At 47.9% G+C, this 27,070-nt stretch overlaps 1 long non-coding RNA gene across 3 annotated transcripts; it reads left to right on the plus strand.

The window, feature by feature from the left end:
• LOC112544570 (uncharacterized) lies at positions 1–26,382 on the plus strand. 3 transcript variants are annotated; one of them, XR_012901113.1, is made up of 6 exons: positions 1–82; positions 9,675–9,816; positions 13,872–13,927; positions 14,973–15,105; positions 23,100–23,208; positions 26,028–26,382. It is a non-coding gene; the product is annotated as an uncharacterized LOC112544570 (long non-coding RNA). The 3 variants fall into 3 exon arrangements; XR_003087910.2 differs by lacking the exon at positions 1–82 and adding an exon at positions 4,560–4,721; XR_012901114.1 differs by lacking the exon at positions 1–82 and adding an exon at positions 4,560–4,721 and having other exon boundaries at positions 15,026–15,105.
• The last annotated feature ends 688 nt before the right edge of the window (positions 26,383–27,070 follow it).

Below are 27,070 nucleotides of genomic sequence, written 5' to 3' on the forward strand. Positions count from 1 at the left end.
GCTGTTTCTCACTTTCTCCCAGGAACTCAGGAGGAGGAAGAGGACTGCTAGACTATTAGGCAGGGAGCCTCAAGCTTTTCTGGTATGATTTGCATGTATTTAATTTAGAATTAAAGCAATGCAGGGCTGGAAAAGACACTGAAGACTTTTCTGGTCCAGAGGCAAGCAATAATTTTTGAAAGGGGGCCACTTCATGAATTTTAGAAGTGGTTGTAGGCCACCCTGGAAGAGGCAGCCTATTAGGTGGAAGGGGCAGGACCAGGACCAGGACCAGGAGACTTTGTGTGCTCCCCCACCCACAGGCCCTGATTGGCCTGGGGGCAGGGGATTGCATGCAATCTTTGCCCCTTTCACCCACCCCTACCCTGCCAGGGACACACAGCACCTGGAGAGAACTGCCAACTGTTTTGAAAGCTGGCAATTCCCTCTGGTGTTGCTCGCCTCTAGTATGGGGGAGAAGACTTCATGCACTCCTCTGTCCACAGGTCTGAATTGGCTGGGTGTGGGAGTGGCACAGCAGCTATGGGCTGGATCAAAGGGCTTGGTGTGCCACATGCAGCCTGCAGAGGCTGTGTTGCCCATCACTGGATTGCAGGGTCTGGGAGGGGGTTGTAACAGTAGTGCAGGAGGGGGTGCAGGGATTTGGGTTATGACCAGGGATAGCAGATTGGGATGCAAGGTCTGGGAGGGGGTTGTTACCTGAGAAGAAATGTAAGAGGGGATGCAGTGTCTGGGAAAATGTATCGGGGCTGGAGCAGGGTGCAGAAGTTTTGGGTTACATGGGGTAGGGGGGCAGAGGGTTGGAGGAAGGAGAATCTAGGGTGACAGAGGCAGGCTCTGACTGGAAGACCTTACCTGGGTGGCTCCCAGCCAGCAACCCAGCAGGTTCCTTAACCAGGGTCCCTGCCTTCCATGCCCCTGTACTGCTCACAGCAGTATAGGGACCATGTGAGCCCGTGGGATGAGAAGGGAGGGACACTCATATGCTGCCTGTCCTGCAAACAGGCAGCTGCTATTGGCTGGAAAGTGGCCAATGGAAGCTACTGGGGATGGGAGCAGTGTGAGAAGCCTTTGTCCCCTTCTTCCAAGCTCTCAGCATTCACAGAAGCAAATGGCCCTGCAGCAGACAGTTTCACTGAGTGCTGAGCAGGGACAGGGCAGGAGGGAGCCAGCTGAGGTTCTCTTGGGCCATATCTAGCAGCTTGGTCGGCCAGATCCAACCTGTAGATGATATTTTGCCCAGCCTTGATCTAGTCCATCTACCCCACAGCCACTCCCATGCTGAGGGAGGACCAAGTAAACATGACAGGTCTTACAAACCTCCAATGACAGGGATTCTACAATCTTCCACTACTTAACTACCCTTATCATTAGAAAGCTTTTTCCTAATGTCTAACCTAAATCTTCCTTGCTGCAGATTAAGCTGATTATTTCTTATCCTACCTTTAATGGGCATGGAGACCAACTGAGCACCATCATCTGTATAACATTCCTTGCCATATTGGAAGGTTATTATCAGGTCTTTGTTTCTCAAGACTAATCTCAGTTAAAGTTGAGCAAGTGGTTTATTTTGCTTATTCATCTGACAAAAACAGACTCACTGTTTTGTTGAATCTGAACTCAGATATAGGACTATATCTGGCTTGCAGCTGTAGATCTGGCTCGCAGCTGTATAAACCACCTCCAGCTTCAATCTTTTCAGGTTTCACAATCTAAGCTTGGGGACCTCTGGAAAGGTGTCAGCTGAGCAACAAGTTGTGCTAATTCCGCATGTGGCACCCTTTCCTCAGAATTACTAATGAACCAGTCCCCCAGCAAAATGTCAGGGGCTCAGCCCTTCTGTCCTTCAGCTGGTAAATGTATGGAGGCAAGTGCTGCTGAGTCAGCACAGGAGGAACCTCCTTCAATAAGACATTGGCTGTGTCTAGACTGGCCAGTTTTTCCGGAAAAATCAGCCTCTTTTCCGGAACAACTTGCCAGCTGTCTACACTGGCTGCTTGAATTCCCGCAAAAGCACTGACTTCCTACTGTAAGAAATCAGTGCTTCTTGCGGAAATACTATTCTGTTCCCGTTCAGGCAAAAGTCCCCTTTGCTCAAAAGGGCCAGTGTAGACAGCTCAGATTTGTTTTCTGCAAAAAAGCCCTGATTGCGAAAATGGCGATCGGGGATTTTTTGCGGAAAAGCGCGTCTAGATTGGCCATGGACGCTTTTCCGCAAAAAGTGCTTTTGCAGAAAAGCATCCGTGCCAATCTAGATGCTCTGTTCCAAAAATGCTTTTAACGGAAAACTTTTCCGTTAAAAGCATTTCTGGAAAATCATGCCAGTCTAGATGCAGCCAGCGTGTAAGGACTCAGCAGTAACATGGGAAAACAGAGAACAAAGACATGGAAATTAATACATAAGAGGAACAAGAGAAGAGTCCTTGTAGCGGCTTCCCACTTGCCACAGCGCCACCTGCCGCCGAGTTGGGGAATTAGCACTGCTGGCAGGTGGCCGGATCCCTTTCAGGACACTGCCCTCCGGCAATGTCCACAACAGCCTGAGCTTTCCCCGCCCTTCCGGGGGCAGTTTATGACAGGCTGGTAGGCCTTCAGGAGGCGGCTCCTCCACCTCCAGCACAGGGAGAGACGTGCCTGCCTCCCTGCGTTACCGCGCCTTAAACTAGTCCAGGCGGGCGAGTCTCTTCCCGGCCTTCCTTCAGATCGGGGCAAGAGGTAATTGTTCGCGCGCCCAGCCTTGCTTCAGGTCTGGGCCGCAGAGAAATAAGCCCACCACTTGTCAGTCTATTATCATACAGTTTGGGGCAGGGCAACCGTTCTAGTCCTGTCCCTTTAAGAGTTCCCGCCGGATGCACGGACGGTCCCAAACGCACCACAGGTAAGCCCGGGCTCTTGAGCAGGGCGGTCAACAAATACCACCAGCCAAACCCAGGCCCTAACTCCAGGCAGGACGGTAAATGGCGGCCAGGCCCTGACGCCAGGCGTGGCCGCACCCAAACCCCAGTTTGTAGAAGCTCCTCCTTCAGGAGCGGGTCCAGGAGGGCACCGGCAGCAGCAGCGGTGAGGGGGAGACTGCCACCCGGTTAGGGGGTAGCAGGGGGGGGCGCAGGCCCACCCACCTCACTGCGCCCCGGCCCAGGGGCCCTGATGGCAGCAGTGCAGCTGCGACTGGCTCAGCAGGGCTCCAGCCTGTAACTTGCTGGCCGCAGGCGGCTCTCCATCCGGACTACCCCCTGGGCCACTCTTGTTTCCCCCTTCCCAGGTACCTGTAGCTTCAGCAGGTTCATCGGGGAGTCGAGGTCGGTGTCGTCCCATCAGGGTCCGGGCGGCCCGATCCAGGGGTCAAGGGGTTGGAGCTCTGCAGCATCCCGTGGGCTTGTCCGGCCCTGGCATTCCAGTACCCATCAGGGTTCCAGCCAGTCCCCCGGCTCGGGCCAGTCCTCTGGGTCCCTGGGAGGTTCTGCTGGCTGGCTTGGCCCAGCCTCCGTAGCCCTGGCAGGGATGCCTTGGCTGGCCTCCGCGGAGGCCTCTGAGAGCGGCCTAGCCCCAGTCCTACTCTCCCCACGCAGGAGCTCTGGACAGGTCTCCGTCTCCTTCAGAGGCTGGGCCCTGACTGAGCTCCCTGGCAGCCTTCTTATAGTCCTAGCCCCGCCCTTTGACTTCCGGTCAGGTGAGGGGGCGGGGCTAGGCTGGGCCCAAAATGGCTCCCGGAGGGGTTCCTCTGCCTCCGGCTCAGTGGGGGACCACTCTACCCCACTACAGTCCTCTTTTTATTCCATAGTCTCTTCATTGCTCTACATACTTCATTTAGGTTAAAACATGTTCCTGCTCACAGGTTGGTACCCTTGTGTGACATATTCCTGTAAGCTTTCTTCTCAAATTTCCCCAATCAACATTATGTTTAATAACAAGTGGCTAGTACAGTAACAATTTCATGGCCTGGATTGTAAGTATGTCAACCTATATCTTTTTAATGCACTCTGATTTTATACGTACCCCACCTTAATAAGCTTATCATCAAATATTAGCACTAGCATATCCCCAGTGGAATGCATGAGGAAAAAATACTGGTATTTTTTTCCTCATGCATTCCACTGGGGATGTGCTAGTGCAGCCAGAATAATAGTACAGTTCTAGTAATAACAACAAAGTGACCTTACTCTGAGTGGGAAAGCTCTTGTTCTAATGAGGGCAAAAAAACTCACCCTTGAATACTTCAAAGACGATTTATATTTTTAACACAAGTGCAGAATCTTAATATCACTCCCACTGGCTTTTTCCCCTCTGAGCTATTCCTGTTTGTATCCCAAGCAAGAAATCAGGGTCAGAGGTAGGTGTCAGATGGAAGAAGGGTCAGTTGTTTGTACTTCAGTCGTTAGCAGGAGTAAGCGCTAATTGCTTTTTTTCCCATTACATTGAATTTTTGAAACCTCTCCAAAGAGCCATCAGTGCTGCAAAGCGTAAGAATTTCATAAACTGAAAAACCAAATCAAGTTAATATCTTACTCCTCTTTTCAGATGGTCTCTTCTTTCTCATTTTCAGTCCATTGCAGGACAAAGTGGCCTTCAAAACTCCAGGGCCTTATTCTGGAAGGATTCACAAGAAACATGCTACTCTAGCCGGTGTATTAGGGTAATAATGTGTAATTGGAAACTGGGAAAGTCCATGCAGAAGCTTCTCCTTAAGAATTCCTGGTCAATCACCTTTCCTGTCAAGCAAGGTAGTACACTTGCATATTTTATCAATCCCAAGAACCTCTCTTGCATTTGCAGCTCCAGAGTACAGGCAGTCCCCAGGTTACGTACAAGATAGGGACTGTAGGTTTGTTCTTAAGTTGAATTTGTATGTAAGTCAGAACTGGTACATATTGTAGGGGAAACTCTAGCCAAACATTTCTCCAGAGCTCAGTTTTATTCTCCCACACCTCACTTCCCTCAGTCCTTTATTCTCAAGCTGAGGTGTCTGCTGAGAAAAGCCGCTCCGCGTCTCCCTGGTCTGCTGGGGGAGGGGGCACTAGCTTCACGTCTCCTTGGTCTGCTGGGGGGAAGCAGCTAGTGCTGGGTTGCCTCACCCTGTTTGTAAGTAAGGATCCGATGTAAGTCGGATCCATGTAACCCAGGGACTGCCTGTACAACAATCTATCCCACTGTGGAAAAGTGACTGTAAACACCTCCAACAATCCTGAGAGACTGTCCAAAGGAAAACAAACTCATGCAGTTAGAACAATCCCTCCGTAGCATGACACCTGAAGACATGCTGAGGAAATGTCTTGTGCCAGTTCTGACTCAAAGAAAACACCTCACAGCTCCTAGGGCAAGCTACATGGCAAACAGTTCAGTCACTTCCTTACCACCACCCGACCTGCGTTGGGAAAATTTACTGACCCGTGTTCAATCTGCCCAGGCTAATCAGCGTCTCCCTCACTCCAAAAGACTGTAGAAAAGACAGAGTCAGCAGTGTTCTGCATGGACTCTTGTATTCTACCAAGGAAGCTCTGAGTCTGCACACCGCAAAAACCAGACAAGCCAAGGAGGACAGAATTAAGTAGCTTGGCAGATCAGTGGGTTGATATATGGATGATGGGTTCGTTCCTTTTATATATCAAGGCAGCTGGTGCAAAGTGCAATCATCTCTACAGAGGGACTTCTAATAAGCCATCGACATGCATAAAAACAACTATGATTTTCGCAGGAAATCTTTTTGGAAATTTCACAGCAGAGGTGCTCACCAAACATTTTCTTCCAGCTCACCATGATTTACCAGGGTGGGGCCGGAGCAGAATGTCTGGCACGCAGTGGGACACACAGGCCCCTTGCCTGCTTGCCGCAGCCCCAACCACACCACTCATAGAGCAGCCAGCTGCTGCTTGGGGTAGGGGAGCAACAGGTTTCTGCATTCTACTTCCACCCTCATTCCACCCTCACAGCTCGCATTAGCTGAAAACCAGCCAATGGGAGCTCTAGAGGTGGTGCTTGCAGGTGTGGGCAGCACATGGAGACCCGCTGTCCTCCCCCAAGCAGCACAGAGACACACTTGCCAGAAGCATTCCACAGCTTTGAGTGGTGTGGAACCACCATAGCATGCAGCGTGCCTGCCAGAGTGCCCCATTGTGCTGCCAGTTAGACGCCACCCATGCCAAGCACCTCCCAGCCAGGGACAGTGATTGCATCTCACACCCCAACCCCTCCCCCAGATCACAACCCTCGCCTTCTCCCAAACACCCTCCCAAACCCCACGCCCTCTCCTACACCACTGCTCAAGGTCAGAAAAGTGCGACCTGTGACCATCTACCAAAATTCTTGGAGGGGCTTCCCTGCAAAAATTATTGTCCAGCCTGCTATAAGAGATGATGCAGCATTTTAGATTGCAATCTCTTCACAGCAGGGACCACCCTTCCATTACATGTTTGTATGGTTCCCTGGCAAAATAAGGCTGGGCCTCTAAGGCTGTGCCTACACAGCAAAGTTATTTCAGAATAACAGCTGTTATTCCGAAATAACTCTGCGAGGGTCTACACAGCAATTCCGTTATTTCCAAATAATTTCAAAATGACACACAGCTTATTCCAACTTGTGTAAACCTTATTCTACAAAGAATAATGCCTATTCCGAAATAGCTATTTCGAAATAAGGTGAGTGAAGACACTCCACTTCTGCTAATTTCGAAATAGCCCCTCACCAGGGACATTCTAAATTATTCCTCCTGGGGGCTCTAAATCGAGATAGCACGCCTACACGAGGGCAGTCTTTCTTGGACTAATTTTGAGGTTTCCCTGCAGTGTAGGTGTGCTATTTTGAAATAATCTATTTCGGAATAACTATTCTGCAATAGCTTATTTTGAAATAACTGTGCAGTGTAGATGTAGCCTAAGTGATTACCACAATACAAACAAACATGATTACCTTTAAAAGGGGACAGACTCATGTGACAAATAGGAGTCATGTGATCATTTGTAAACAGGTAATCATATACCTGTTTATAAACAATACAGTGTCCGAAATATATGTAGGGAAGGTGAAATTGTAATGGATTCACGGCTCCTGATTGAGCTTTTGAAGAATACTTAGTTATCACTTTCAGGAAAATGTTTGAAATGGAAAATTCTTTTTCCTGAAAGTAATGTGCCCCCTCCATGAAACTGCCAAAAATCATTACATCAGACTACACTACACAGGAATTTTTCTCACTGCTGATTTTCTTCTTCATTTTTTGTCTAAGCATTTGTGGGCTTTATCAACATGTATAACCAGGCTGTTGAAGGATTAGCAAGGATCAGAAAGACTTTAATAGCTGTTGCTGGTTTTAGATGATAGATTTATTCTGTATTTCCCAGTGCCACTGAAAGGCTTCAGTGTTACTGTATATGGATAGCACAATTGCTATTGTATAAACCTCAGACCGCTAAGTTGCACAGTGACTGTGAACAGAGCAGGATCAGAAAAAGTGTTTGGCTTGGGTGAAGGGCACCACCCTCTATTTTGGCAGCACAACTTTCAAATTCTTATTCCAATTTACTGCAGTTAACAGCAAAGGCTGTAGAGAGACTTTATAGCATGTGGTAGCATTTAACTATATGGAACTTTGAATCAAATTCAAGAACTGCCTATAGTGAGATTAAAGCTATTAAATCAGGGGAAGTGAAATATGGCCCAAGGGCTGGGTCCAGTCCACCAGGGTTAGTTCCTGCAGGGCCCCGACACTGTCATATTTATGGCACCGCTGCAGGTGGGGGGATCAGAACTCCTGTTGGCCACTGATCAATGTTCTTGGCCAATGGGAGCTGTGATCACCCATACCTGAAGAGCTGCAGGTAACTATAGTGGCAGCAGCCCACAGGAGTGAAACACCACCATTTCATTGCCCACTCCTGTATTAAACCACACATTTTATATAGGGGATAACTGTCGGTAAGAAACAAATTCATTTATTTTAGAGCAGGGCTAGGCAAAATACAGTCTGCAGGTTGGATCTGGCCCCCCGAGCCACCAGATCCAGCCCACGGAAGCCCCAGCCAGGCTCTCAGCCTGCTTGGCCCCTACTGAGTGCTTAGAAAAGCTGGCTGCAGGGACATGTACTTCTGTGAACACTGCAATGCCAGGGGGAGAGGGTTCTCCTGCGGCTGCTGTCCCCAACACCATCTTATAGATCCATTGGCCAGTTTCCAGCCAACAGGAGCTGCCTATCCTGAAAACAAGCAGCTTGTAAAGTATCCTTCCCTCGGGCTCACAGCATTTATAGCAGCACAGATGGCCCCTGCAGCTGCTCTGAGCATGTGCGGGGTCATGGAAGGCAGGGACCCTGGCTAAGGAACCTGCTGGCCTGCTGGCCGAGAGCTGCCCAGGTAAATAAATTCAGCTGATGTTGTCTGCCTATGGCAACTGAGCTCCCCCAAACCTCTGTCTCCCTTCCTGCCCCCATACCCCTTCCCAGACCCTGAACCCCCCTTGTACCCGTCTTCCAGGTCACAACCCCCTCTTGAACCTTGAATCCCAATTCCCTACCCTTGATTACAACCCAAATGCCTGGACACCTTCCTGCACTCCTGGCCCAGACTATAACCTCCTCCCAGACCCTGCACTCCCTTCTATATCCCTCCTCCAAGTCAGAATCCTCTCCTGCACTCATATCCCCTCCCAGATCCTGCACCTCTTTCTGTACTCCAGTCTCCTGCACTCAGGTCACAACCTAAATCCCTGCACTGGGTCATAACCCCCTCTCAGATCCTGCACCACCTCTTACACCCCTCTTCTAGATCAGAATTCTCTCCTGCACCCATACTCACTTCTGGGCCCTGTACCCCCTCCAGAACTTCAGTCCCCAGCCCCCTATCTCCTCCTTTATCCAAACTCTATCACAGATCTTATACCCCCTTCTGCATCCAATTCCTTACCCCCCACACTGCCTTCTGCACCCAACCTCCATCCCAGACCTTGCTCATTTTCCATTAATATTGTGGAAAAGTGTGGCCCTTGACCACTTACCAATTTCTTGGAGTAAGACTTGCTAACCGCTGTTCTTGAGTCAAAAGAGAGCTCTGTTTTGACTCTCTGAAAAACAAAGGCAGAAACGGTTATATGCTTTTGTTTGTTTTTATAAAAGTACTGTTTATGAGCGCTCCTATTTTAAAATAAACTCTGCAAACTCTCCTGTACTTGTATAAACACAGTTGGGTTCTTTGAAGTGTGGGCTAATGAGTGTGATAACAGATGAATGTTTACACTTTGCAGGCTTCTTGTTTTCTTAGCTGACCCACAAGGCAGTAAAGTGCTTTCTCTCCTGAAAGTGGATTTCTGTATTAATCTGAGCTGGAGCAGAGGGGCTGGGTTCTACTGCAATGGCTGCATGACGCTTCTCTGCAGCCAAGGCTCTTGGAAAAGATTTTAATTTCAGTGTCGCTAGGCCAAGGATTAATTTGTCCCCATTGTTTCAAAAGCACGGGGGAGGGTGAAGAGCCTCTGTTTGAGCAAAGCACTATCACAGCTAAACATCCGTTGAATGTTAAACAGAAATAGCTCTGTGATGGAAACAATATCTAAGCCTGGAAGTTCAGTTTGTCTGTAAAGTGGCAGGTCCTACCCTTTGTCACCCAACACAGCTGTTAAAAGTGTGAATTCCATGTCATGGCTGCTAACTTCAGGGAGAAAAGGAGAGTTTACTTTTGTGTGTCTTGCAGAGCCAGCACAACTAAGGAAGACTGAGCAGGAGTCTGTTCCACCTTGTGTATCAACAGAAATGTTGCCTAAAATTCAGCTATACAAAGGGGTTGCACGGGTGTAACCGAGGGCATGAGCTGATTTGCAGAATCTTCCTGACAGGTGATAATGTACAAAAAGGAAAGAGCCCATGTGGTCTGTTTGCAGGACCGACATCAGAAAAGCTGCCTTTTACTGTTGTGACCCAAACACACTGAGAGATGAAAGATGTGGGGAAATTGGAGAAGGTCCAGAGAAGAGCAACAAAAATGATTAAAGGTCTTGAAAACATGACCTATGAGGGAAGACTTAAAGAACTGGGCTTGTTTAGTTTAGAAAAGAGAAGACTGAGAGGGGACATGATAGCAGTTTTCAAGTGTCTAAAAGGAGGAAGGAGAAAATTTGTTCTCCTTGGCCTCTGATGATAGGACAAGAAGCAATGGACCTAAATTGCAGCAAGGAGGTTTAGGTTGGACATTAGGAAATTTTCCTGACTATCAGGGTGGTTAAACACTGGAATAAATTGTCTAGGGAGGTTGGAGCAGGTTGGATAGACATCTATTAGGGATGATCTAGATGGTGCTTGCACCTGTTGTGAGGGCAGGCGACTGGACTTGATGACCTCTCAAGATCCTAGTTCCAGTTCTAGTATTCTATGAATGGAGCTTCATTGTCACTTCTCAGAACAGACCCACACTCCAAGAGCCATATTACTGAATACAGTCATAGAGAGCCACAGAGCAGTGAGTGTGACCACCTGGCACACTTGTTTGCATTTTGGGACAATGCAGCAGTGAGAGCACAAATGTCCTTTTTTGTTTCTCCCACCTTCCACATTGCTGGTGGGCACCTGCCGTCTGGAACCAGTGGCTCCCATAGTGCACAGGCTGGCATGCATGCCAGGTAGCACTGGGAAATGCTCCTACAACTGGCATTCTGATCACATTCCTGCAGTCTATGCAAGCCCCAAGAAATGTCCCTTCTGGAGCAACACTGGCTGAATATCCCAGAGCTGTGGCAATAACCTCACCACTAAAGCACTGCTCATCTGCACAGGGAGGTGGGGGGTAGCTATCAGCCTTCATCCTGCAACCTCTGTTCACAGAAGATCTGACCTAAGCCCCTCCCTCTCACCTTGGCAGTTTAGCTTTGGTGTATCGGTTATTTATTTTAAACAGCCTCTCTAGCTCTCAGCCCCGTCTGGCTGAGTTTAGTCATTTCCTCCAGCGAGTTCCTCCAATTGTTTGGCGAACATTGTCTGGTTCACTGAGCCACACTTCCTCTCAGGCTTGCTCACAGCTGGGAAAATCGCCTCCTGGTCATTTTTCCTTTGTTAACTGATGTATCCTGCAGTAATCCCAAGATCAGGCATCACAACGTTCGTGCTTCACATGTGCAGCAGCCAAGTGCTGCAGGTGCCTGGTCTGGGAGCAGGCTGCCGGACACAACAGAAGGGGGCCACTAAGTGACAAGAGTGACCAAGGATCAAAGAGCTAGATTGCACGGTCATTTTCTATTTGCTGAACTGGGGGGCAGGTACGGTGTCTCTGGATTTTAGTCCGAATTAAGGAGCCACTGTTAATCTAACAGGAGGCTGAAATCTACACCGTAGCCCCTGAACTCTCTTTAATATGTGCAATCGCTAGTGTGGGTCAGCAGAGTGTGGTGAGATCACAGCTTCTCCAGCAGTAGCATTGCCAGAAGGAGCCAATGGCTCCCTCTGGGTCTCACTCCTTTTCTGCAGGAGCTGGCATGGACATGTGCCTCCCCAGCAGGAGTGGAGAGTCTCTGAATAAGTGTCACACCCACCTCCATTTTTACAGTGTTCCACACCCTGAATAAAGAGCTGGTCCACTGTTGCCAGGGAGAGTGTCTGCATACAGCCCTATAGGCCTGCTATCAGAACTTTCCCCTATCCCCTGCCAAGGCAACCTTGTTCCCTGATCAATACTATATCATCCCCTCCTGGTTTGGGTACTGTCTCTCTCTCCCTGCATTCCCATGACAATTGCGCTCTGGGGCATGGGAGCTAAGCACCCTTTCCATTTGTACGTAAGAAAGGGAGCCAATAGCAGGGTGTTTTCATAAGGGGTCCTTGAGTCTGGGACTTCATTCCTTGGCCTGACAAACCCTGTGTTGGATGCCCCGCAGGAAATTTCTGAGTGAGACTATTCCTGGGGAGTAGGCTGGCTGGAGCGATTGTGGCAAATCGGTGGGTAACATAGTTTGGCTCAACAAGAGGTTGTGGGAAGATTTACCTTTCCAAGGGGTGAGAACTCATAGTCTAGGCCAAGAGGATGAAGCAGGTTTTGAGCCACCTGTGTGTCTTCCCAATCCTGCTTTGGGGGTTGGAGAGTCCTCAGCATAATATAAATAGCAGTTTTGATTTGGACAAGCCTCTGGCAGCCCACTCCCAAGCCAGCACAATGCTTGGGAGTAGTCCTTGAAAGGCACCTGGAAGGTTGTCTCCACAGTACTTGCCCCAGGGGAATCCTCTTATGGCTGGAACCAGAGGCCCCTTTTGTTCCAGCCCTTTTTCATGGTTACAGGATGTCACTTTGGTGGGAACCCTGCTCCATTAGGATTTCCCATTATTTTCCTGTCCACTCTGTAATGTGACCTGAACTCAAACTAAATGCCTTTTTGGCAATTCAAGCAACTAACTCTTCTCAAAGCATTTGTGGGAGGTTTAATCTGCCTAGCAGTGGGGTTTACTCTGCTGCTCTTGGGAGACTTCCACAATCCATAGTCTTCCCATTCAAAATCTTTTGCTGGTACACAGCTTATTTCTTTGCTCAGTTTCATCTCATAAAATCATGTTTATGCTACCTTCAGCCCAGCTTTCCCTGAGGAAATGAGTTTTTTCTAACCATCAGGTACTTATTACTGATCTAAACAAAGGGCTGGATTGGGATGTGGGGCCAGGTCTACACTAGAAAGATTTGTCAGCATAGCATAGCTATGTCTGTGAAGGGTGTGGAAAAAACAATACCATCAGCTGACCTAGCTCTGCTGGCAAACCTCTTTGCCAAGAAGCTAATGCCAACAGCTCAACTCCTGATGGTGTACATTACATCTACATTAAGGGGTCTCTGCCAGTAATGAATCATCAAATCACAGAACTGGAAGGAATCATGAGAGGTCATCAAGTCCAGTACCCTGCACCCATGGCAGGACCAAGCACCATCTCCCTATCAATGACAGATGTTTGTCTAACGTGCTCTAAAAATCTTCAGTGATAGAAACTTCACAAGCTCCTTAGGCAATATATTCCAGTGCTTAACCACCCCGACAGTTAGGAAATTTTTCTTAATGTTCAACCTAAAACGCTCTAGCTGCAATTTAAGCTCATTGCTGCTTCTCCTATCATCAGGAATTATGGAGAATAATTTTTCTCCTTCACCACCCCCCCAGTAACCTTTTAGGTACTTGAAAGCTTTATCATATCCCCTCTTAGTTTCCTCTTTTCCAAACTAAACAATCCCAATTCTTTCAGTCTTCCCGCTTAGGTCTTAGATATAAAAGCAATTCATTAGAACCATAGACGAAGTCTCAGTCCTTCCATTTTGATAAGATCAAATAGTGGCATCCTAAATATCTATCCTAAATTCTCAATCTGTTCACAAATTACCTGAGTGGTGAAAAAATAAGGACTTTTTCTCTGCGTTTGAAGTCAGTACACACACCTCACCCTTTTAGAGTGGGCAGATAATGTAAGTGCCACGAAATAAAGTACATGTGCATACTCCAGTGCAATGTATGTTGCATCTGGGCAGCATATGTCACTTGGAAATGAATGCCCAGGTCTGACACATGTGTTACATACATGCTAGTGTTGCTCTGTTGGAAATGAGCCGTTACATGATAAGCAATAAAAGTACCTAAAATACACACTGCACATAGATCTAACTATGTGAGATATGCAATGGGCCACAGAGAAATATTACAGACTTTATCCCTTTCATTCCATTCTTGTTTTTCCATAAAAAGTACATTGTTTTTCCGAGCACAAAACCAGTGTGTGACTAACAGTAGTAACCAGCATCCCTTAGCCAAGTTTGAGTTAAGTGAACCGGCTTCATTTGCCATCCTAGCTAATAATATTTTTCATCTTCGAATTTGATTGAAATCATTAATCCTCTGTGAGGTAGGTAAGCATGATTATCTTCATTTTACAGATGGGGACACCGAGACAGGTTCAGTGACTTCAGTACAACAGAGGGAGCGGTATAAAGTAAGATTAATACTCAGGAGTTCCTAATTTGCTGGCCTGTGTGGGTCCCTTGACTTTGCCTCTGCCTAGCAAAGAGTCACCTAGCAAAGAACTGCCTCTATATTACATTCAGCTAGTTTGCAAGGGTGTTCTTGCTCTTTATACACCAAGGCAAATTAAGATTTACTTGGTTCTGGGTGCAAAGAACATTTGGGCTCCTTGCACAGCAGGAGTCCAGGGGGGCCACTGGAACCATAACCTCCCACTTTTTGACACAGGAATAGAAGCTTTTGGCAGCTGTGGAGCAGTGGCGGCAGGGGCTGTGCTTTGCAGCGAGAAGCCAATAAGGTGATCAGCTCCACCACTGTGAAGAACAACACTTGTTAGCAGTGCCAACCTCTTCCCAGGGCAGACGGGAGGTCCAGGACGCCCCACATAGGCCTAGGCTTACTGGGCAGCTCTAACCTTCGCCCAGCTCTGACTTCTGGCCTTACCCATATTATCACTATGGTACCCAAGAGCCCCAAGAATCTTCCTTTGCTGTCACTAGTAGGCCTTTTATACTTTGTAAGCTAGCCACTAGAGGGCAGTGGTGCATGTGCCCACTAGCTGGTGTCCTACAATAGTCACATCTCTGCCTTTCTTCAGGAGTATGGTTGTTTGATTGACTGGGGACATGTTAAATTTGAGCCAAAACTAGGGTAACCCTGACTTCTGAGTGTCTGTTGGCAGCAACGTCACTAACCTGTCTAACATCGGAGGAAAGGAAAGACATTGTGTGGTGAAACATGTCTCACCTCAGTAGGAGGAAATCAAACACGAGCGCGTCAAAGCTGTTGGGGGACTCCAGAGATGGTGGATTCAAGCTGTATTGAAGGAAAGCAGTGCTGCTGGGTAAAACAATCACATTGCTGCAGTGTTTTACAAGATGAAGCTCAACATCCCTGTGTGTGTCTGTGGCCAGGCTTTGTGGAGGGAAATGAGGTTAATCGGGTTCTCTGCTTTGCGTTTGAGTTTGAGTAGAGAAGAGGAAGTCGGCCCTTGAAATTTGCTTCTGGTGTTCCAGCTTGAGACAGGTCCCCAAGACACTGTACAAAGAGGATTTCCTTCTGCTGGCAGGTAGAAGAGGTGACAGACACTCCATTGTGAAGGCTTTTTTCAAAGAATGACTGGCAAAGGAATTAGACATGAGAAGTCAGGTAAGTGAGAGCCTCATAGTTCCCAGAACCCACCCTCCTGCCTCAGAGGGCAGAGGGAGACTCCCCTCAACTCAGATTCGTGCCCGGGTTGTCTTTCCCCAGCTACAGTTTAGTGCCTGTGTCTAAAGGGCATTTTTAGCTCAGATTGTATCTCATTCGGCACCTCCTGTGTGTTTATTGAATACAATGAGAGTTGAAGACCCTCATCACCTCACAGGGCTTAAGTTTGAGGGAGGAGTGGGAAAGTCTCCCTGTTAATTCTGAAGCTCACTTCGGTACACAAGAGAGGAGCCCAGGAACCTGATTTCCTCTCACCAATATCATAACCCTACCCATTAGAAAAACAAAAAACCAAGAGTACATAGGCTGTAAAGAAAGAAAAGCAAGCAGCAGAGCAGAGCAATTAAACGATTGCTGCTTATGTTTTGTAGCTGTTTATTCTGTCTCCACCAGCCAATATTGGAGAAACTGTTTTCTCCTAAGTACCCCATGACTCTCACCTGATGATACAGTGTGGCACTGTGAGTTTTATATACACCGGACATTCCTTTCCCTCCACATAAAAGAATTCATTTCTCAAAGTACCTTAGATCTTATTCCCTCAGTGTTAAGAATCTAGCTCAAACACACCCAAGTCAGAAAAGTTGGATTTTAAGGTGAAAGACCTTCTTTGAGGTTTCTTGCAGCTGTTAAAAGGGACACTGTTCAGTGCATGCCTAGGGGCTATTCTTGCTTTAGATTATTTGTGCTAAAATTCCTCAGGAAATCTTTGTTGATACAAGCTAGTGAGAATGCAGAACAAACTGCCTTGCTAAATGAAATGTCACAGTCTTGTCTTGCAGAGGATCCTCTGCGTATCTCTTTCAACCCTGCTCCTCTCCATTAAGGATTCCCACTATGGTTAATATTCCTTTAGACAGGATGTTTCAGTGCCCTCTCTCCAGATCTTAAAAGGTTTCGTCTGGAATACCAGGCAAAAGCTGGCTTTTGTGGTTAAAGCAGAGGATAGAGAGAGGGAAGATCTGTCTCTAGGAGTATGTCTACACAGCAAAGTTATTTTGAAATAACAGCCATTATTTTGAAATAACTATCCTAGCGTCTACACAGCCATTCTGTTATTTCAAATTAAATCAAAATAGCAGAGGGCTTATTTTGAATTTGGTAAACCTCATTCCATGAGGAATAATGCCAATTTTGAAATTGCTATTTCGAAATAAGTGCTGGGTGTCCTGGCGGCCACTCTGGCCTCAACCAAGAACACTCCTCTCCCTCCCTCCCCCCCAGAGCCCTTAAAGGAGCTGACTCTGGCCACAGTGCCTGTGCCAGATCCAAGCCTGATAGCCCAGAGCCAGCAGTCACTGCCCCTGACTCAGTGGTCCAAAAACAAGAGCCAGCAAACCACTGACAGCCAGCCCTCCACCGCTCCCCAGGAGCAGTCTGCCAGCTCCCAGGAGCCTGCCAGGGCCTGGAGAAGGCGGGCGCCTTCCTGGTCCGGGGTGGAGATTATGGACCTTATTCAGGTTTGGGGAAGATGCCCCCAACATCCATGATCTCCGCACTAGATGGAGGAATGTGGCTGAATGTGATAGATGCCAGCCTGGCCACCAAAGGCCACATGCAAACCCAGGAGCAGGTTCGCATGAAAATCAAGTTGGTCTGGCGAGACCCCCAACCCTGAGCCCTGAGCTTCCCCTCCCCCTTCTTTCCCTTGCTTCCCCCTTCCAGCTCTCTCCTCCCAGGTTTCCTCCTCCCCTCTCCCATCTTCTCTCCTCTCCCGCCTCCTTTCCCCAGTCTCACCAGAGTTTCATTCCCCCCCCCCCCCCCCGCCCCAGTTTTGTTAAATAAAGAGTTCATGTTCATGAAAATACGCGTCTTTTATTTGACATCAGGAAGGGGGGTTAAGGAGGGGTAAGTGGAAGGATGTGAGGGAAGAATGAGGCACAAGGCCCCAGTGGGGCAGACCAGGGAGGCTCTTAGTGCTCCTCAGGATAGAAGCTCTCCCTCAGGGCCTCCTGGATACTGACAGCCCTCCAATAGACCTCCCGGATGGCAGCCTGCAGAAAGTGCAGCCAGGCTCGCAGCAACATGTCCAAGAGAAGCTCCAGAGTGCTCAGGGGCAGCTCTGGCTCCATGCTGTAGAGTGCTGTGGTGTCCAGAGTGAGAGCAACCAGAGCACGCAGAGACAATATGCTTTGCTGTCCCTCATCGAGGTAGGCAAGCAAGCAGGAAAACCTGAGAACTGGCTGTCCAGAGGGACTGTCAGTGTTGACGCACTATTTTGAAATAGCAAAAAGCTATTTCAAAATGCATTTTGTGTATAGACGCGTTATTTCGAAAAAAGCTATTTCGAAATAACTATTTCAAAATAAGATATTTTAAAATAACGCTGTAGTGTAGACATACCCTAGCTCTGCTCCAGACTTCTGTGAGAGTAAAATAATTAGCATTACTATGCCTGCATTTCTCTCTGGAAATTGGGTGTAAAACAATGAGCAATGTAAAGCATTCATTCCCTACTCCATGCTCTATAGTAGGCCCAGTCTTTCTTGCAGAAAAGGAAGTGAGAAACCAGGGTGAGAATTCAAGTCTCCTGTAAAGAAATGTAGAAAAGTATCCTTGCTTGGATATGGCCCACCATGCATGGTTTGAAAGGCCAGCTTTTCCAGTGCAGATAGTAGTTCTACTTAGGGTTGCCAGATGGTTTCAACAAAGATACTGGATACACTTGACATTATATCATATTTAGAAAATACTTTATATTCATATTTTTATATACATTTATATTTTCTCATTTATATTTTCTCAATTTGTTTCCTGAACAGAAAGCTCAAATATTGGACTGTCCAGTTCAAAACCGGACACCTGGCAACTCTAGTTCTACTGTGAATTACAGAACAATAGATGCCTGGGTTTTAAAAGTGATGACTAATATCTTTCTCCTCCCCAGTATCTGTGACTCTTTGACTACAGTAACTGCAAGGATTCCCTTTGACAGGCTCTCAGCAAAAGTTCCTGCTTACATGGGCTTTAGAACAGAGGTTCTTGAGCTTTCCTGAAATCTGGTCCCTTATTCAGTGATCATAAAGATACTCCCAGCATCCTTTGTGCTAGTTGTTATGTCAGTCTAAGAAATGATTGGGGGAATCACTGTAGTGGTTTATGAGACAGTCCTGCTGGTCTAGCAGAACAATTTACCATGGCAGTGCAGAGTAACATGACTAAAGTCAATGGAATCCCTCCAAATGTATAGGAGGGTAGTGGAGAGTAGCATTTGGCTTTTGGTGGCTGTGGAAGGCCATTTGAAAATGACTAAACAGACTGCCTTCAGCAGAAGATGAAAGAGAGGGTTGGGATCAGACTCAGATTATCCCTAGATAATTGCTAGTGACCTCCTTCAAGGTCATAACCTGCAGACTGAGAACCACTGTTTTGGCAGCAGTCTAAATCTGTACTTTTCATTTTAAATTATGGTTGGACTGTGTTGCTTCTCATATATTGCTTTTTAAATTTTGTTGCAGTACTCTCGGATGTCCAGTATATGTAAACGGTACCCCTTTTTGAAGAGTCACTCTACTATACCCTTACACTGCCAGGTCACATGGTCAGCCTTCATGATTTTCCAAAGCCCTCGTTATCATTTAGCAATGCATACAAGAATTGGAGGCATGGATGACTGTCACGGATCCTCCCCCTCCCCCCCCAAGCTCGTGTGGGAATGGGTCCTCACATTTACTGCACGGAGGCCCCACTCCCTAGCTTTGCTCTAGGCTTGCACTCTGAGGGGGGTTGGGTCTCGGTCTACACCAACTTATTTGGGAGAGACCAACCTACCGCCCAGCAAGCCGCCAGTTTCCCCACAGTTGGGGGAGAGTCCCTGTAGTCTGGGGAGGGGAGGACCCGGTGCCCGTTGTGGGGTTACTCACAGCCCCTCCAGATCTGTCGGAAGTGTCGCTCAAGGGGGTGGCGTCTTGGGCCGTCTCTCCTTTGAGTCCAGTGCACGTCCTGGGGTCCAGACCACTCTTCCCCTGGCGTCTCAGTCTTTCGCCTCCTGGTGACCTCCCTGGCTGCCTCCGCCGACTCAGCACCCCGGGCCACCCTGCCGCGGCACCTCCAGCTCGCTTCCACGTTCTCAGCGTCGGCGGCCATTCTTCCCGCCACCCGGCATCTGCGGCTACTTGTTGGGGCGCCCGGACCTGCTCCATGTTCCCAGCTGCTTCTGCCGCCACTGCCCAGGCTCCCCGCCGGCTTCCTCCCCCAGCCAGTGTCTGCGGCCATCCGCGGGGATACCCTCGCTGGCCCTCTGCTCCCAGCCGCTCCTGTCGGGTTCCTCCTCCGGCCGGCGTCTGCGGTCGCTCCCTCGGATGCCCCATCCGGCTCCACGCTCTCCGCCGCTTCCGCCCCTGACCAGCTGGTCAGGCCGCTTTTTAAACGCAGCGGGCAGACCTGGGTGCATGCGCCGTACTGCCGGGGGAGCAAGCCAGTCTCCACTCCCTTCCCCCGGCTCTCGGGGTTGTCTGCGGGCGCACCCAGGGATGGGGACACCCCGTCACAATGACCAATGGCCATATTTCACATACATTAAAGCTACCTTGAAGGGTATTTTCCATCCTTCATACAGAATAGTCCTTCTCTTTACTCATTTCTTTCTCAACAGTGTAATTCTTGCAATTCTTTCAGGAAAAGAATTAGGCAACTACCAGCTTATGTGCTGGATGCTTCATAGGTTCCCCATGGTCTTTTGTTGAAGATCAAATGCAGTGTGATATTAAATAGTTGATATGACTCTAGTGGGGAAACTATAAACAGCATTGGGAGACTTGGAAGGATTAGATTTTTATCAGTAAATCTTGGTAAATGTCAATTTCACTGGGTGAGCATGGATGATAAAATATTTACACGGAGTATCAAAATTTATAGATAGTCAAAGTAATAAAAACGCTGCTTGAGAATTTATAGTTTGATTTAGGGACATTTACGTTGTATATTTTTATATAATGTTGACTATTTGTATTGTAATTAGGTCTGTCAATTAGTTGCAGCTAACACATGCCATTAATTAAAACATTAATTGTGATTAAAAATGAACAGCTTTAATCACATTGCTATATAAAATAATACCAACTGAAATGTATTAAATGCTAGATGATTTACCTGCCATTGCTTGGGTTCTTAACAAGGCTTTGTACAAACATCAAACAAAAAGATGGTCCCTTAGGGTATGTCTACACTACAAAGTTAATTCGAACTAATGGACGTTAGTTCGAATTAACTTTGATAGGCGCTACACTAGCGCTCCGCTAGTTCGAACTTAATTCGAACTAGCGGAGCGCTTAGTTCAAACTAGGTAAACCTCATTTTACGAGGACTAAGCCTAGTTCAAACTTACTAGTTCAAATTAAGGTGTGTGTAGCCTCTTAATTCGAACTAGTGGGAGGCTAGCCCTCCCCTGCTTTCCCTGGTGGCCACTCTGGCCAAAACCAGGGAAATTCGTCTGCCCCCCTCCCGGCCCCGGGCCCCTTAAAGGGGCATGGGCTGGCTACGGTGTCCATGCCAGGTGCAAGCCTGCCAGCACCCAGCTAGCAGACCCTGCACCTGGCACGGCTTGAGCCAGCCACCCGATGTCCCCCAGCCCTCCCCCTCTTCCCGGGACCAGGCTGGCGGCTCCAGGGAGCTTGCCCGGGACCGCAAGAGGCGGGCACCTGCCTGGTCTAGTGTGGACATCGTGGACCTCGTCCATGACCTCCGCACTAGGCACAGGAAAGTGGCCGTCTAGGGCAGGAGAGCTGCCAGCCTGGCCACCCAGGAGCAGGTGTGCATGAAAATCAAGGTGATCTACTGAGACCCCCGACCCTGAGTCCTGAGCTTACAATGGCTGTACTGGGTCAGACCAAAGGTCCATCTAGCCCAGTAGCCTGTCTGCCGACAGCGGACAACCCTAGGGACCCTGGAGGGGATGGACCGAAGACAGTGACCAAGCCATTTGTCTCGTGCCATCCCTCTCCAGCCTTCCACAAACTTTGGGCAGGGACACCACTCCTACCCCCTAGCTAATACCACTCTATGGACCCAACCTCCATGACTTTATCTCACTTCTCTTTAAACTCTGTTCTAGTTCTAGCCTTCACAGCCTCCTGCAGCAAGGAGTTCCACAGGTTGACTCTTTGCTTTGTGAAGAAGAACTTTCTGTTACTAGTTTGAAGCCTGCTACCCATTCCTTTCCTTTGGTGTCTGTGACGGGGCGGACAGGCCCCGCACTAACGAGCAGGAGATAGCCCAGGCCCAGCTGGCAGAGAAGGCCCCGCCCCTCTGACCCTGCTGGGCATGCTCCCAACAGCGGCCGGGTGTAAAGGCAGGAGGAGCCCAGCAGGCGGGGAGGCCCCAGGGAGAAGGAGGAGACCCGGCCGGACCGGAGTTCTTGCAGTCGCTGGGTCCAGAGGCGTCGCCCGCGCTGAACCGGGACACGGAGAAAGCAACCGCCGGCCCAGAGTGGCAGGAGCGCGCCCACAGCCCCGACAGGTACTGCCTGAGAGGCGAAGGGACCCGGGGGGGAACCAGGGCGTGGTAGGAAGCAGCCCAGGGCAAGGGAGACAAAGTTTGGCTCGGCGTGTATCGGCCGGATCCCCCGCCGAGCTGGCAGGAGCCATAGACCCTGCCTAAAGGGCCCTGGGCTGGGACCCGGTGGAGAGGGAGGGCCCGGGTCCCCCTACCACCCGTTTTCCCCTTCCCTGGACAAACAAACCCCGGGCCAGGGGAGGCTTCTCAGAGCGACTAGGCCTTTACTACCATATATGCCCTGATAGAAGGGCCGGGACTTTGCTGTTGAGACTTTTGCTACCGTACATACCCTAATAGAGGGGCCGGGACCTTGGCCTAGGGACTCTGGAGTACTGTATAGGCCCGGTTGGAGGGGGCCGAGCCTCTGGACGGGGGCGTACCCCTTGACAGTGTCCTCTAGTCCTTCTATTATGGGAACTAATGAAGAACTTTTCTGTATGCACCCTCTCCATCCCACTCATGCTTTTATAGACCTCTATCCTATCCCCCCTCAGTCTCCTCTTTTCTAAGCTGAGAAGTCCCAGTCTCTTTAGCCTCTCTTCATATGGGACATGTTCCAAACCTCTGATCATTTTAGTTGCCCTCCCCTCTCCCACCCTCTTTCTTCCCCTCTCCCACCTCCTTTTCCCAGTCTCCCCGAGTTTTGTTCAATAAAGAGAGATTCTATTTTTGACCACACATTTTCTTTATTTTGTACATCAGGAAGGGGGGCTAGGGAAGGGTAAGTGGAAGGAGGTGAGGGAGGAATGGGGTATGAGCCCCCGATAGGGAGGACTGGGCTGGCTCTGCGGGCTTCTGGGGGTGGAAGCTCTCCTACAGCTCCCCAATTGCCCCCTCTCCCCAGATGGCAGCCTGCGGCAAGTGCAGCCGGTCTGATGGCCTAGTGCTGTGATGTGCCCAGTGTGGGCACTCAGGGCACTCCAAGCCAGGACTGCTTTGCAAGCAGGGCACCCCTGAGAACTGTCTGTCCGGGGTGGGGGTCGGGTCCCTTTAAGCACAGCCCTCGGCTAGCCTGAGACAGCATCTCCACGCTCTAAGTCCTCATCTGATGCCCTGCCGGCACTGCTTCCGGCCATCCTTAACCCCGGTTCAGGGTCCACTTAATGTGGACATGCTAGTTCGAATTAGCAAAACGCTAATTCGAACTAGTTTTTTAGTCTGGATGCGTTAGTTCGAATTAGCTTAGTTCAAATTAACTAATTCGAACTAAGTTAGTTCGAATTAGCGCTGTAGTGTAGACATACCCTTAGTTACCAGACTTATAAAAAAGAAGATCTGTGAACTACCTCTAGTAAAGAAACCTAGATTTTGAATGAGGTGGGGAAGGAAGAGGCACACAAAACATTAATAATGCTCAATTCCATTTTGTTAAAAATGATGATTAAAACAGAGTAACAAGCCTGCTGCTTTTAAGACCTATTTCTGCTTTTACACAACAGTACTGTGATATGAAGGAAAGCCCATGAGATAGACTGGAGTTGATTCCTTTAAAACATTACTCACTACTACCAGGAAAGCAGAACAAATGGGATGTGGCAGCTTCACAAGGTACAATGTAGGACCTATGTGTTTCTAGAGAATAGCCAAATAAACGTCAGATGTGGGAAGGTGGGAAGTGCATATGTATCTGCTACTTTGACTTATGAATGTTCTTTCATTTAAATTTTTTCAACAGAATGCACATTCTGTAACCAACTTGAAAAACATTTACTGACCCTTTATGAAGTCCAGACTTTCTCTCATTCCAGTTCTTTGTCATTAATTGTGAGTGAATGAGTGAGAGCAATAACTACTTTTATTGGAAACAAAGGTGGTGGATGAATTGTGGAAATGAGCCTAGGCTATTATGCTGGAGAAGCATTCCCCATCATTTCTGCCAAATCCCAGTTTCTGTTGCATCGTAATTTGTTATGTAGGAAGAAACCCTGAGCACTTTAGTCATTGCACTCTCAAAATTATCACCTTCTCGATATAAGTATAAATAATCTTGGCAATTCTTTTTCTTCTAGCCCCAGCAAACTGGTGGTGGCTCCTTGTTAGGTGAGAGGTTGGAGGGATGAACTCTGAGAAGGATGAGCTCAGCATGAATAATACTTGCTGTCTTTAGTTATGATTACCAAAATGTGGCAACTTGCTAAACCTGCCATTTTTTTTTAAAGTATTCAGGCTTGTGAAAAAATCCCCAGTTTGCTTATTTAGATTAACAGATTATAAAACCAGAAGGGGCTAATGTGACCATCTAGTCTGTTCTCATGCATTACATATGTTGTAGAACTTCCCTGATTTAATTCCTGTCTTGATTTTAAAATTCCTAATAATGGAGAATCCACCTCAGGTCTTAGTAAATTATTCCTAAGATTATTTACCCAAATCAGGGAAGCCAACAGAATTCCACTAAAACTAACTGGCACACATATTAGTTTTCAGAAACTGGGCCAAGTTCTGTGCCAACCCATTGCATTTTGTGGGATTGCGAAGGGGACAAAAGAGGACAGAAAATGGGAAAAAGTTTGTTTGGTATGAGTTGCTGGGTTTTGTAGGGGTTTGATATAAAAACAGAATGGGCAATAACAAAGGTGGTATACGTTCAGTACCGATATATTATTACTTTTTACTATTTCATCCAGCACTTTAAAGGAAGGATAGTAGCTATGGTCTCTAATGCCTTGTCAACATTAGCCTCCCTTCCTTAAAATTTCCCAGTGGCTGTAGTGATGTATAGACACCAATGTTAATTTTTGAGGACTAGCACAGTTGTCTAGATTGGCCACTAGAGTGCTGTATGGAAGAAGTGCTAAAGCCAGGCCTGGGCAAAACACAGCCCGCAGACCGCATCCAGCCTGCCAAGCCACCATATCTGGCCTGCAGAGGCAGCAGGGAGACCCAGGCAGGCTCTCCCGCAGCCCCGTGCACCGTACAGAAATGTAGCTACCGGGCTCCATTTCTGTTTTGAAATTGGAGGGGAAGTCTTAGGAGCTGCTCCGCCCCCAGCACATTCCCATTGTCCGGTTTCTGGCAGAAACCAGCCAGTTGGAGCTGCTTGTTGGAGTAACAGGCAGCTAAGAAGAATCACACCCCTCTCCTGGGCTGTTATGCGTGAAACACATGGCCCGGCAAATAGGCTGGCTGGAACGTTTTAAGCTCTGCAGGCCGGAAGGCTAGTTTGGCAGCTGGCAAGTAAGTCTCTTGGCCAAAGCCTGCTTCTGGCACCCCAGCCCTTTTCTGACTCAATTCTCTGCTCCTCCCTCCTCCCCCACTCAACATACCCAAACCCTCTGTCCCCCTCTTATATCCATATCCCCTCCCAGATCTGGCACCCCAATCTCCTGTCCCAGATCACAATCCCATCCTACCTTAGGTCACATCCAAAACCCCTGCACTTCAGTTCCCTACCGTAGGTCACAACCACCTAATGTCCTACAGTCATCCAAACTCCCTTCCAGACCTCAGTCTCCCTCCTGCACCACAGTCACTTACCCCAAGCTCCTTTCTGCACCCAACCTCCATCCCAGACCCCGCACCTCCTCCATTAATATCATGGAAGAGTGCGGCCCTCAACCACTTTCCAAAATCTTGGAGTGGCCCGCACCAAAAATTATTGCTCACCTCTGGTTAAAGCTCTAGAGCAGTGATTTTCAACCTTTTTCATTTGTGGTGCCAAAAAAATTCAAATGGAGATGTGGACCCCTTTGGAAATCTTTGTTTGTGGACCCGCAGAGGTGAGGGGACCACTGGTTGAAAACCACTACCCTAGTGTAACAGCCAGGAAAGGTCATTCAGTTACCTTCATCCTGGAGCCTTGAGTCTGCATTTGACATAGACAAGGTGCAGATGGCCTCTGGTGTCACTTGAGCCAAGCAATAGATAGCACAGTAGCCAAAATTCCAGCCACCACATGAGCCTTCTGCACTACCACTCTCACCTTTGCTAACACAGACAGCAAATCTAATGTATTCACAGTTCTGACACAGTGAATACCACTGTAGCTTGCAGTAATTAAACTGTTTTTATAATGTTACTGAACATAGTTCCTATAAAATTTTGTATTTGCCGTTACCAAATGCTGGCAATGCCTCCCTCATTCTAGTTGCTGGTTAAGACAACATGAAGCCAGTTTACTTTCTTAGAAACAATAATTAATACATGATTCATGCAGAAGACAAGGCTTCTGTCACTTTTATTCTTTTTGAAGGTTTATTATAGTGTCTTCATTGTTTATGTTGAAAGTTTTAGGGTCTGTTTGGCAGCTTCAAATTTGCAATAAGACTGCTATCTAAACAAACACTCCCTATCATCTGGCTTTTAAGACCCAGTATGTTTAATTTCTCAATGCAAGCTGACAACATCATTTTGTGTGTTTATTGCAGGCACGATGACCATGTTGTCCACATGGTATTCTGAAGGAAAGAGAAACATTTGTCTGTCACAGAAAGTGACTCTTGCCCGACAAACAGGGTGAAATCTAGGCAATGATTAGGCAGCGTCACAGGGTATGGTAGCTTCCTACAGTCAGGAACAATATGTCATCCTGCACTCTACGGGAATGTAGCAACTTAAAAAATGGTGTTTATCTGGTTTCCTCTGGTGTATTGCAAAGGGCATTTCTGCAGAAGCATTCCTGTTCCTGGTTTATTCTCTGTTGTATGCAGTTAGTTGTACCCATGTCAGTCTTAGGATATTAGAGAGACAAGGTGGGTGAGGTATTGGGCCGAAGGTGGTCGAATAAAAGGTATTACCTCACTCACCTTCTTTGTCCCTGCTGTATTCAGTCACTCTGCACATACCATTCTAGGACAGACAACTGAAAGCTTTTACTCTGAGGGCTTATTCTTCTCTCTTCCTTCTTGTTTTGCTTGACGTTCCTATTTCCACCTTCCATTCTATTCTAGCTTTTTTTTCTTTTGGAAGTTCTTTTATGCATGATCCTGGAACTATGCACACTACTTGTTTCTTTCTTAGTTCACTGGAAAATGCCATTTGCCAAATTCATCTGTGTGGTCTACCTTCATTGGAGGTCTAGGATGCTACTCCACTAAACAACCAGAAGAACTGTTTCAAAATAGAACTCTTCTAGCTTTCTTCCACAGTGCATCAGCTTCTCTGGATGTCTCCTCTCCCCTCCTCCTCTAGATGCAGATCACTTCTCTCTAGGGCTATGTCTACACTGTAGCCTTCTTCTGGAAAAGTGTATGCAAATGAAGTGTGGAGTGGAATATCGCTGCGCTTAATTTGCATAATTAATTAGCAGCCATTTTTGTGCACGAGGCTTTTGTGCAAAAAGGAGCTGTGTAGATGGCTCTTTTTTGTGCAAAACCCCCCTCTTGTGCAAGAGCCGTTCTTCCTGAAAAAATGAGGAAGAACGGCTCTTGCACTAGAGGGAGGTTTTGCGCAAAAAGCAGCCATCTACACA

Source organism: Pelodiscus sinensis, chromosome 2 (assembly GCF_049634645.1).
Source record: "Pelodiscus sinensis isolate JC-2024 chromosome 2, ASM4963464v1, whole genome shotgun sequence".
Lineage (NCBI taxonomy): Eukaryota > Metazoa > Chordata > Testudines > Trionychidae > Pelodiscus > Pelodiscus sinensis.